The following is a 10,282-nucleotide window of genomic DNA, read 5'->3' as shown; positions in this document are numbered from 1 at the left end:
TCAAATAGAACATGTTCACCAGAGTAATAGTGACTGACATGGAATTGCACTATTGACAGTATTGAATTCCTAAAGGTACAGCAACAGCAAGCAATTACAGCTCTCTATCACAAGCTATTTGAAATAACATCATTTTGGTCTAATGGAAATGTTATGACATTTTCCTTCACAGATAAAATGACACAATGGACTGCTGCACTGCACAACAAGAAAAGTATCGTACTTAGCGTAATGTTGATTTTATGCAAAGGTGAAATACGCAAAGTTTAGAGATTGATCTAAAATCAACAAAGAAAAAAAATATCTCAAAATGAAATGAAAGAAAATAAAGCAATAACATCGTCAGCTGTATCTTTCCTGGAGTTCTCCAATGAGAGAAGAGCCAGTGAAATTTTATCAGCGCGTCATAAAATGCAGTCATGTGTCTCCAGGTTTCCATCATCATTTCTTTTGGGTTTCCACTTCATTTAGTGGATGGGCCGGAGCCCAATGACTGAGTGACTCATAAAGGGATGGAAACACACAAACATGCATGGGGCAAAAACATAAAGGTTTACTAGAACAATTTCATTATGAGAGGCTTGCTGTGTCTGGGAAGATGCACATGATGCATAAAAAACATAAAATGTATGTGTAAGCTAACACATGCACATAAATACATAATATGAATTTCCCAAAATACAGTTAATTCAGATTTAAAAAGCACAAATACACAGTGGTGGGCTCAGCCTGAATGTACTGAACCCCAGCAGGGATTATCCTAAAGTCTAAAATGAAGAACAAGATCAACAATGTTTGCACAAACATGTCAAACTGTCAGGTTCATCAAACTATTGGCAGTTCTTCACATTAGTCTCTGGGATAATGAATCCCAGGTTATCAGGTTGAAAAACAAATATCTTAACAGATGTTTTTTTAAGACATGTAATAAACTTTGTTTCACCCAAAACAATATCGTTCTCTACACAGAACCACCTGAGGAGAATCACTAGTATTCAGTTTGTTTTACTAGTGAAGCCAAATCATTGAACAGAGTAGTTAAACAATGCCAAACTCAGGGTGAATATTTTTCATCTTTTTGTGATTTTTTTTTTTTTTTGTACATTTACGGTAAGGTGAGGCAGCCCTGAACCTTCCACTTCCCCGCCAATCCTGTTACTGCTGGGATTTGTTCTGCCGGCCCTATAAAAGATTAGTCCTCGAGGAGAAAGAATGGACTTGATTAGCTAGACAGCAATTTAATGGGATTGTCAGAGGACCTACAATAAATCAGCTTTTGTGATTAAATGGGATCTCCAGTAAAAGTTGTATGTCTCCAAATCAATAACTATTGAATGTTTCTCCCTTTGTTCCAGGCGAAGTAAAAAAATAAAAAAATAAAAAAAACCTAAAAAAAAAAACCAAGAGAAACAAAGCCAAAATTTCCGGTGAGTTAATGACCCTGTGGCCAGTGGAGAGAAGCAGCTTACACATTCAGCAGAGGTGGAGAGAGAGGGCAAGGAGCCACTCAGCCTGGACATGAAAGAGAGAGAAAAGAGATGGAGAAAGAGATTTGTATTTAGAGTAAAGAACAAAGCATCAGGGAATAGTTGGGGCATTAAGTAAAAGCAAATGGACTTAAGCAGAGGCGGATGCACAGCCATAATTGGACTGATACTGTAAAAGCTCTAGGCATCTCTGTAATGGCTGACCACAGACAGCACTGTACTCCCTCTCTCCGTCTGTCTCTGTCCATGTGCTCACAGGGATATGAGTCAGGTCAAAGAGAGACACTCCATGTGTATCTCTCGCATAGTGATTGAACACTCGGAGAAAGAGCTGGGCTTTGTCTATTAGTGGGAAATAAAATGGTGTGGAGGCACCGAGTCTCCAGCCAGACCGTGACCCCGTGCAGCGATGGAGAGGTGCCCCGGTCAATTAAGCAGCAGAGCTCTGATTCCTCCATACATATTAACCACCAAACGCCAGTGAGACACAGAAGGAAGTGCCCATAGATCATCACACCAGGTTAAATAGAAAATATCATTGACCAACGGGTGTTTTTTTCGGGCTAAATAGATATGGGATTTGGATTTTGCTGGAGGTACCATAAGGTTAAAAGATTTATTGACGTTCAGAGGCGTATTGTGCTTTTGTTGCAAAAACACAAAAAAGAAGGCATTCATCAAAGCATAACAAATGCTCATGTAACAAAATACGTCCACATAGCAAAACAAATGCCCACTTTTTCTCCTCCTCCTCCTTCTTCGTCTTCTTCTTCTCCTCCTTGCCTAATGCTGGATCATGTCTGGTAACCAGCTGTACGTCTGTGGCCCTGCTCTGTATCTCGGCTGCTGTGTGCACTGCTAAGGCTCACCCCTCCACTTCACACATCACATCAGATCAGAGGGTTAGAAGAGCGTTCCAGGTCCTACCAGCCCGCTCGACATTCCTGCTGCTTTGATACTGGGGGGGCTCCCCCGTGTCTGTCCATCATCATCGTCTCCCCTCTCCTCCACCTCCAGACCTCCTCTAATCCCCCCACCATACACACACACACATACACACACCACTACCACTCTCTCTCCCTATCCTCCCCCAGCTCAGAGGAATTCTCCAGCTCTGGACAATGTTTCATTTCTTCACAGGCCACGTCTTTGATAGCTTAATGGCCCCCACAAAAAGGACAACATGCACTGAGAGACAGGCAGCTTTTAAGTCATATCACTCATATTCCAGTCATTCAGATTATACGTTTCAGGACTCATGTGTGGGCCTGTTTGTTGCAATGAAACAATGTGGCAGAGCACATTCTGTCTGTTGAAGGAGTGTGTTGACTCCCTTTCCACCTGAGTCCGTGTTATTCAATGATATCAGCTAAATGTTACTTTCACAGGGCTGCACCTAGGAACACAAGGACAGTGCACGAGGTGAGGGCCGGCCTTGAGCATTGTCCAGCAGTGAGGAACAAACATTTCACACAATGTGCATGAGCCAGGATTCAATTCCCTCTCCCTATTCACCTCTGATTCACATTGAGCCATGGTAGCTCTGCTCTTTATCAGTGCCATTTCACTACCTTTCACTTTGACATCATCACAAGTGTGCATGCCGTCTATGTGGCCCTCTGCACTTTGAAGGTCTGTTCATTTTCTAGGATGAAGGCACAGCACACAGAGAGCCGCCACGCACACACTGATCCATCTGACAGCAAGGATGAGGAGAGGAATGAAAAGCTCTCTTTCTGTAAGATTTTGTGCTGAACGACATGACAACATGCCTTTGAAATGTTCTACACATAAAGTAATGATATACTGATTCACTGATTTATACATTGCTCTTTGCCTTTGCCCAACTGTCCATCCATCCAACTGTTTTCAAGACCAGTGGCTCTCAATCCTTGGCCAGAAATACCACAGTTCTGCTCGTTTTCTTTCTTACCATATAATCAAAGACTGATTTACACTTGGTTTGCTTAGTGAATGTTTTGAGAACCAATGTACTGGATGATCAGCTCCTTTTGCAACATCCTACAGGTATTTCCAAAAGGGTCTTTGTGTGCTCCTGGGCCAACTGGGAAATGTAGTCTCTCCAGCATGTCCTGGGACTCCTGCCGGTGTGCCAAGGCGTCGCATACCATATAAACAAGGGGATTCATCGAGCATAAATGGGGAAAGCGAAGCAAAGACAATTGCCAGGTGTTTCTGAGAGAGTGTTGGAGCACAGCTGGAGCACTGTTGCCGGCCACTGACCTTCAGGTGCCATTTGAGGGGCAAGTCCATGATGCTGCTTTTACAGCCAAAGCCCCCCTTCCTCCCTCTATCCCTGCCTGTAATAGCATGGCTTATAGTCATTTTCAGCTATAGGACATTTTATGACAGCCATAGCTATGATTGTGGTCCAGGCCAGTGGCAGCAGCAGCAATGGCTGAATAACGTAGGACAAGGTGCAAGGCTGACCCTGAACCAGCCCCCACACTATTGGCTCAGCCACACAGCAGAACAACAAGGGCTGTGGACAAGCAAGATTATGGCAGGAGAGGAGTGAGCATGGGTTAATCTCAGGTGTTGTGAGCAGGTTTTAATATAGATGGTCAGCGAGGATGTGATAGGGGATAATTGCTTCTAGGGTTGTCACAGATGGTGCTGGTTGATCTGTTAACTACAGCCAGGCCAGAGCTCTGTCAAGGACATTTTTACTGCTCTGATCTCCTTATCTCGCCCTCACAATGTCAATCAGAACTAGTCCTGCAGAGGTATGACTTTATATGTAGTCCATTCCATTTTCTGTATTATTTTTCTTTGCTGAGTAGTTATTGTGTCACGGCAGCACAACACAAATGTCTATTATGAAATGGCTGATATTCAAATCTGGTGAAAGCAGATGCCATCTTCTTTAAAAACAATTATTGTAACAGCCACACTTTAAAAAACATCCTTAAGAGTGCACGGTAATCTGTTTGCCCTTCATCCTACTCATATTTTGAATACTCCGATTTACTGACCATAAACCACAGTCATTTTATTATTAGTTTTCAAAGCTGCAACTTGCCACACAGAGAGCGAGAGAGTCCAAAATGCCCAAAGGCTGAAAGTAATTCAGTCACAACAAAAGGTGAAAATATACAGAACTGTAACCACTAAATTGAATGCATGTTGTGACTTGTTCGATGCAACACTAACACATTTACACCAATTTCAGGCAAATAATAAGAGCAGAATAGCAGGGAAACATGAGAAGACATGTCCTACATGTTATGGTGAATGTTTTATTGTTATGGTTTTGACAAATCATCCTTATGCTTCACTCTAATATACGAGTAAATATAAAAGTTAATCACATGGCTCAACTGCAGTTCACCCACCAGGATTTGTCTCAGCTGTATAAATGATTTATATTTGAATTGCCACATTATCACAACTGTATTGATATATACACATACGTATTTTTGTGCAAGTAAACAATGTTACTGTACAGTTTTTTTTATTGCTGTAATAGACCAGTACACACTAACAAACAGCATATACATAGAGAAACAAAGAGAGACAGCAGGAGTGACAGGGAGCAGCAGCAGAATGATAGAGGTCTGAGGCCCCTCATCAGAGCTATTCCAAGCGGCCGCCCTGTCAGAACACGCCCCAGATGAGGTCTCTCAAGGCAGGGAGAGAGCTGTCATAACAGGACGCCTGGAGGGCCGCTCGATCAGACGGACAGCTCTGAGAGGTGTTAGGCACACACACAGGACCTGTCTGCATGTGAGTGGTCCTGGTTATAGCCAGTACAGCCCCGCTGACAGACAGCCATCATTCAGGGGCCTTTATCTTTCTCTCTCTGTGTCTCTTTACCCCTCTTTCTCTCTCTTGCTTATGCCTTCCTCCACGAGGAAGCACCAGGAGGGAGGGAGCACCACTGACAGGTTTACTTAAATATTTATGCTGACAGAGAAAAGACAAGAATGTTATCTCCAACAAAACGTGCTTCCGTATCAACACGTCCTCGGACTCACATGAAATATTTGCTCCCTAAAACCTCTCCACCTCCTCTTAGAGCTAGTTAAAAAGGCATGTGCGCCAGCGAAGATTGAAAACCCAGATAAGATGACCCCAGAGGTATGTAGTTGCTTTCATCAGGTGTTGTGAATATTAATAGAATCCACCTATGTGATAAAGGGAGTGCAAAAAAAAATTCAAGGCAGGAATCGTGGCACTAATAGAAGACACGTTCAAGCCTCTCTCTCCAACCTCACCAAACGTTCTGTGCTGTTCTTCACTCTCTGAGTACATTTGGCTCTCCATTTCCAAAACACAGATGGGCTGGTGTTGTTACAGTGCGCTGGGCCCCGGGGACATGTGTGTGAGAACGAGGCAGTGCTGTACACAGATGCCCCATCTCATGTGATGCACATCCCACTGAAGGAGGGTGGACAGCTTCTCCAATCAACAGATCACCTTTTTCAAACAGCCCTTTGTTCCCCGACCTCCGGCAGCTGGCAGCAATTAGCTGCCAGGACAGGACACAGCAGTCCAGCTTGCCAGTCAGTCCATTACTGTGCAGGGACGGGTGAAACATGGGAGTGGAATCACGAGCACTGAGGGGCTGTAAATTAGATCTGTGATAGATGTGGAATCTCTGCTCCTAAACCAATGCAGACCTAACTCTGCAACTTCTCAAGGCTGGTCATATCCACAGCAGAGCAACACACATGTTTATTAAACCCACATTACGCTACAGGGGATACTGTGTGTACAATTATTGAGATGTTAGTCTTCATACTCAGCTGCTTTTTGCTTTGCCAAGTTGGCACAACAGAGCTGATGAGTTCAGTTTACCCCGTGGACTGCCAAGTTTCCCCTTGAAAAGTCTTGTTGCTGACAGCAATAATAAATAGCAATCTGACCAATCAATTGTAGACCAGCTTGAACCCCTTAAGTCCTTAAGAATGAGAGGCTGGGGAAAAAATCAATTTGCAATTTACATCAGGCTGATGAGTGTTGAAAACACTAAGAAAGAGACAGCTCCGAGGATCCAAGTATAATTACATCCCAGCCAGTGCAGAGCTGTGGCCCTAACATCATCATGGGTTTGATAATCAATGGCACTGAGCAGGACTCACAGTACCTAAACTTCTGTCACTCACGTGCACAGACTGCTCAGCACACTGCCAGGTATCACTCAGGGGAGATGATTTGTGTCGCTTCAGCGGGCAGTGAGTGTGTGATGACAACCTCTTAGTGGCCTAGCTTCCTGGAAACATGGCTACCTGGCTGAAACACAATGGGGCTGATTGGAAGAGGACACCATTGAGGTTAAGGAGCATATTGAGCCGATTGGGTGTCTCAGGTGCCAGAGGCTAGCCACGTTGTATTGCAGCCAATGGACTCACTTGGTGAAATCAGATCTGTGGAGGTGCTAGGGGAGCGATGGACTGCAAGGCTTTTATTTTATTCCTCTACCTGCGGGGAATCAGGGTGATGAGTGCGTCCATCCTCTGCCTATCTCTCACTCGCTCTCACAAACACATGCAGGAAATAAAAAGGGTCTCGACACATTTATGCAAAGAGTGCAGTGCACAGCCAGAGACGGAGCCAAAAGTCATAATGAAAAACAGAAGCAGAGGGAGGTGAATGAATAGTCGCGGTTTCAACTATGTTTTGTTTTCTAGTGGAGACAGAAAAAAGAGGCAGAAAAAGGAGCAGGCTCGAAGGGTTAAACGTTGGCAAAAAGCGGGGAGGGGACAAAAGGCCCATTGTAAGGGCCAGAAGTGTCCCCGGAAAGGAGGGGAGAGAAAAGAAAGCCACCACTGGCTGGTCCCCCGGACCCATTGTAAGCGAAGGGGAGTGCAGCCACGCATGACAGATGTCCCTGGCCATTGTTTCCCCAGCAGCCTCCTCTCTGCCTCCTGCTCCGGCTCTGGAATTCCATGAGATGGCCTCCGCCTGTGAGAGTCGTTCAACGCGCCTCGTCTCTTGCCGAGCGTTCCCCCGCCGCCGCCCTGGCTATGCCGGGACAGTGGGTGTGTACGGAGACCCCCTCAAGGTGGGGCTGGGGCTACGCTTCTCAGAGGGGCTCTTAGTGGGGTGCCAGAAGTTACACTTACTAGACACTGCTGTTCCCACCGGCCCTTCGTTCATGGTACTGCACTCGCCAAGACATGTGCATGCGAGTGTATAAACATATACTCGTTACTGGAGACACGGCAGCTGTATGTACGCAGAAAAAAGAAATACACTGGTAGTACATAAGTCACAGAGACCACTACATGAAACCTGACATTCACCAACTTAGAAATCAATCAAAATAAGATCAAATGCATTTGTAATTATCTGAATGGCTTCAAAAAAAAACAGCACTCACGTTTTATTTTAGCCTCAGGGCAATGAGGCAAAAGCAATTACTAAAGTGTTAAGTGAAGCGCAGGTGAAAGCTTTTTGCAACATAAAGAGTTGAGGTAAGCTGTTTTTACAAAGCAGTGACATTTTGCCTTCCCCATTCAGCGGCCCACCATGTGGCAGACCTACAGAGGCGGCTTGTCGGGCTGTCAGTCACGGCAACAGTGTGCCAGTGGGAAATGAGCGCAACAATAGCCCTGTCTGGTTAATGGGTGAGAGAAATAGCAGACAATCCTTCATTTCTATGCCTTACCACCACACTGTCTGTTCTCTGTCCCATTCTTCTCTTAGTCTTAACCACATTCTGCCAACACTCGCTCGCTCAGACTCCAGCAGTTACCCCACCCCCGCCTGCCTGTTAACATTCATTTCAAACACACACACACCACACACACTCACATTCCTATGCATAAGCATGAGAGAGTGACCAAGAGAGAGCGAGAGGGAAAGAAAGATATCTAAATGGAGTGGAAAATCTGTTTGAAAGCTATGAATGTTTACCAGGTGGATCAATGGCTGGATGTTCAATCATTTGGTGAATTATAACTGAGTATCTCAGCTGCTGCTGTAACACCCGAGAACTCTCTGCTGTACTGTCTGAAGCCCTGCTGCCCTGACCCCAAACTAAACACTGCATCAGCACAAAACCGCCAGCTACATGCCACTAGTGGGAGACACTTGCAGGTCATTACGAACAATACTAATGCAACTTTGTGAGGGGAGATGATGCCAGAGGATGGATTTGAACAGGAGACACTTCAAATGCATACAACTGTTAAGATGGAGGTGGTCATACAGATGGGAATGTTTGCTTTGAAGGTGCTTAACGTGCCTGAATCATTCCATATGGGATGAGTCAGACATGAAAATAAAACTGTTCATTCATTCACTCTGCACATAGTCAGTACCTCAAACCCCCAGGCCACCAAGACCCAAGATGCCCAACAATCTCAATGTCATTTCAGCGCTACAGCGCCCTACTACAACTACTTTACGAAAAGCAAGAATCAATCACAGTTGTACAATTCTTTTCGTTTTAAATAACTTTTCATTCTCAGGGAAATCTTTGATGAGGGTGTTTCCATACAAAAAACTTAGTCACAAGACTAGACAGGAAAACACACAAATGATAAATTAAAAAAAACAACACCACTTTGATAAACATTCATTACATTCATTTGCTTATGTTTTGTACATTTGGAGTGTTTTCTTAAAAACACAAGACGAGACTGACCAGGAGAGACTGTGTGCCATTAATCCCATCTTTAAACAATGTTGCCCCCCCCCCCCCCCCCTTCCACACACACACACACACACACACACACACACACACACACACACACACACACACACACACACACACATGTAGGACATAGAACTACATCTGGTCAAAATCCCACTTTTAGGCTGAGCGTACTTCAAAAGAATCACTTTTTCTTAAATTATTTGATTGATATTATTTTATACATTATCTTTATTTAATTATAATATTACATTACATTGTGTTGCATATTTTTGTGTGTTATTGATTTCAGCAGGATCATCTACTGACTTTTCACCTCTGCCCCTCACTGCTGAAAACAGAACTGTTTGTGTCAGTGCTGTTGTTTTGTAGTCTAACTTTTTATCCCTGGAGCTCTTTGCATTGTCTTTCTGAGGCTCAGCTATTTCTCATTTATTACTGTCAGTCTTGGCTCCAGATCAGTGCATGACTGAAACGCTGAACAAAACAGGCCTATTTCTCTGTCATGTCTGGCAGGTTAATGTCAACAGTGAAGCAACATTAGTGTCATGCATGTTCCTCAACCCACTCATGTTAAGAGCCATGTCTAGTGTCACAGCTGAAAGCTCAGAGCCAAAACACAAGGTGAGGATCCACCCACAAAGAATATTTATTCTTCCTAACTAGCCTCCATAACCTGGTGGGTCTGACCTTCAATCCAGTGGTGGAGAAAAGCATGACATATGGCCTATTCTGCCCATCCACGGGACGACCCCGGATTGGGCCAGCAGACCCCTGGGTAAAGTCAAATGAATGCATGTAAACATTTAGCCCCCTGTGCACCGTTCCATGATCCCCCGCATAGGCTTAGGTGACCCCAGTCAACATCAATCAGACAAAACACAATAGGAAGAAGCACACGGGGGAAAAGCCAGGGTCAGCTGCACTTTTAATAAGCAGACACTGATGGCAATGAGGAAGCAGATCGGCCCTGTTCAACCGTGGGTAAGCTGGGCACTCCTGCCCCTTCAACCGCAAGCGGCAGTTATGAGGAACCCTCAATGCATGAGCTTTAGAGATGAGTGGATAATCTAGTTGGGCGGATTTAAGACTAATCTGCCATTTCTGCTCTCCAAATCAAATCACAATGGGATACATATAGGGCTTATGCACTGATATGATGATTTCAAAG

The sequence above is a fragment of the Seriola aureovittata genome, chromosome 9 (genome assembly GCF_021018895.1).
Source record: "Seriola aureovittata isolate HTS-2021-v1 ecotype China chromosome 9, ASM2101889v1, whole genome shotgun sequence".
Classification (NCBI taxonomy): Eukaryota; Metazoa; Chordata; class Actinopteri; order Carangiformes; family Carangidae; genus Seriola; species Seriola aureovittata.
The sequence above is the reverse complement of the archived record's forward strand: the minus strand, read 5'-3'. Positions refer to the sequence as shown.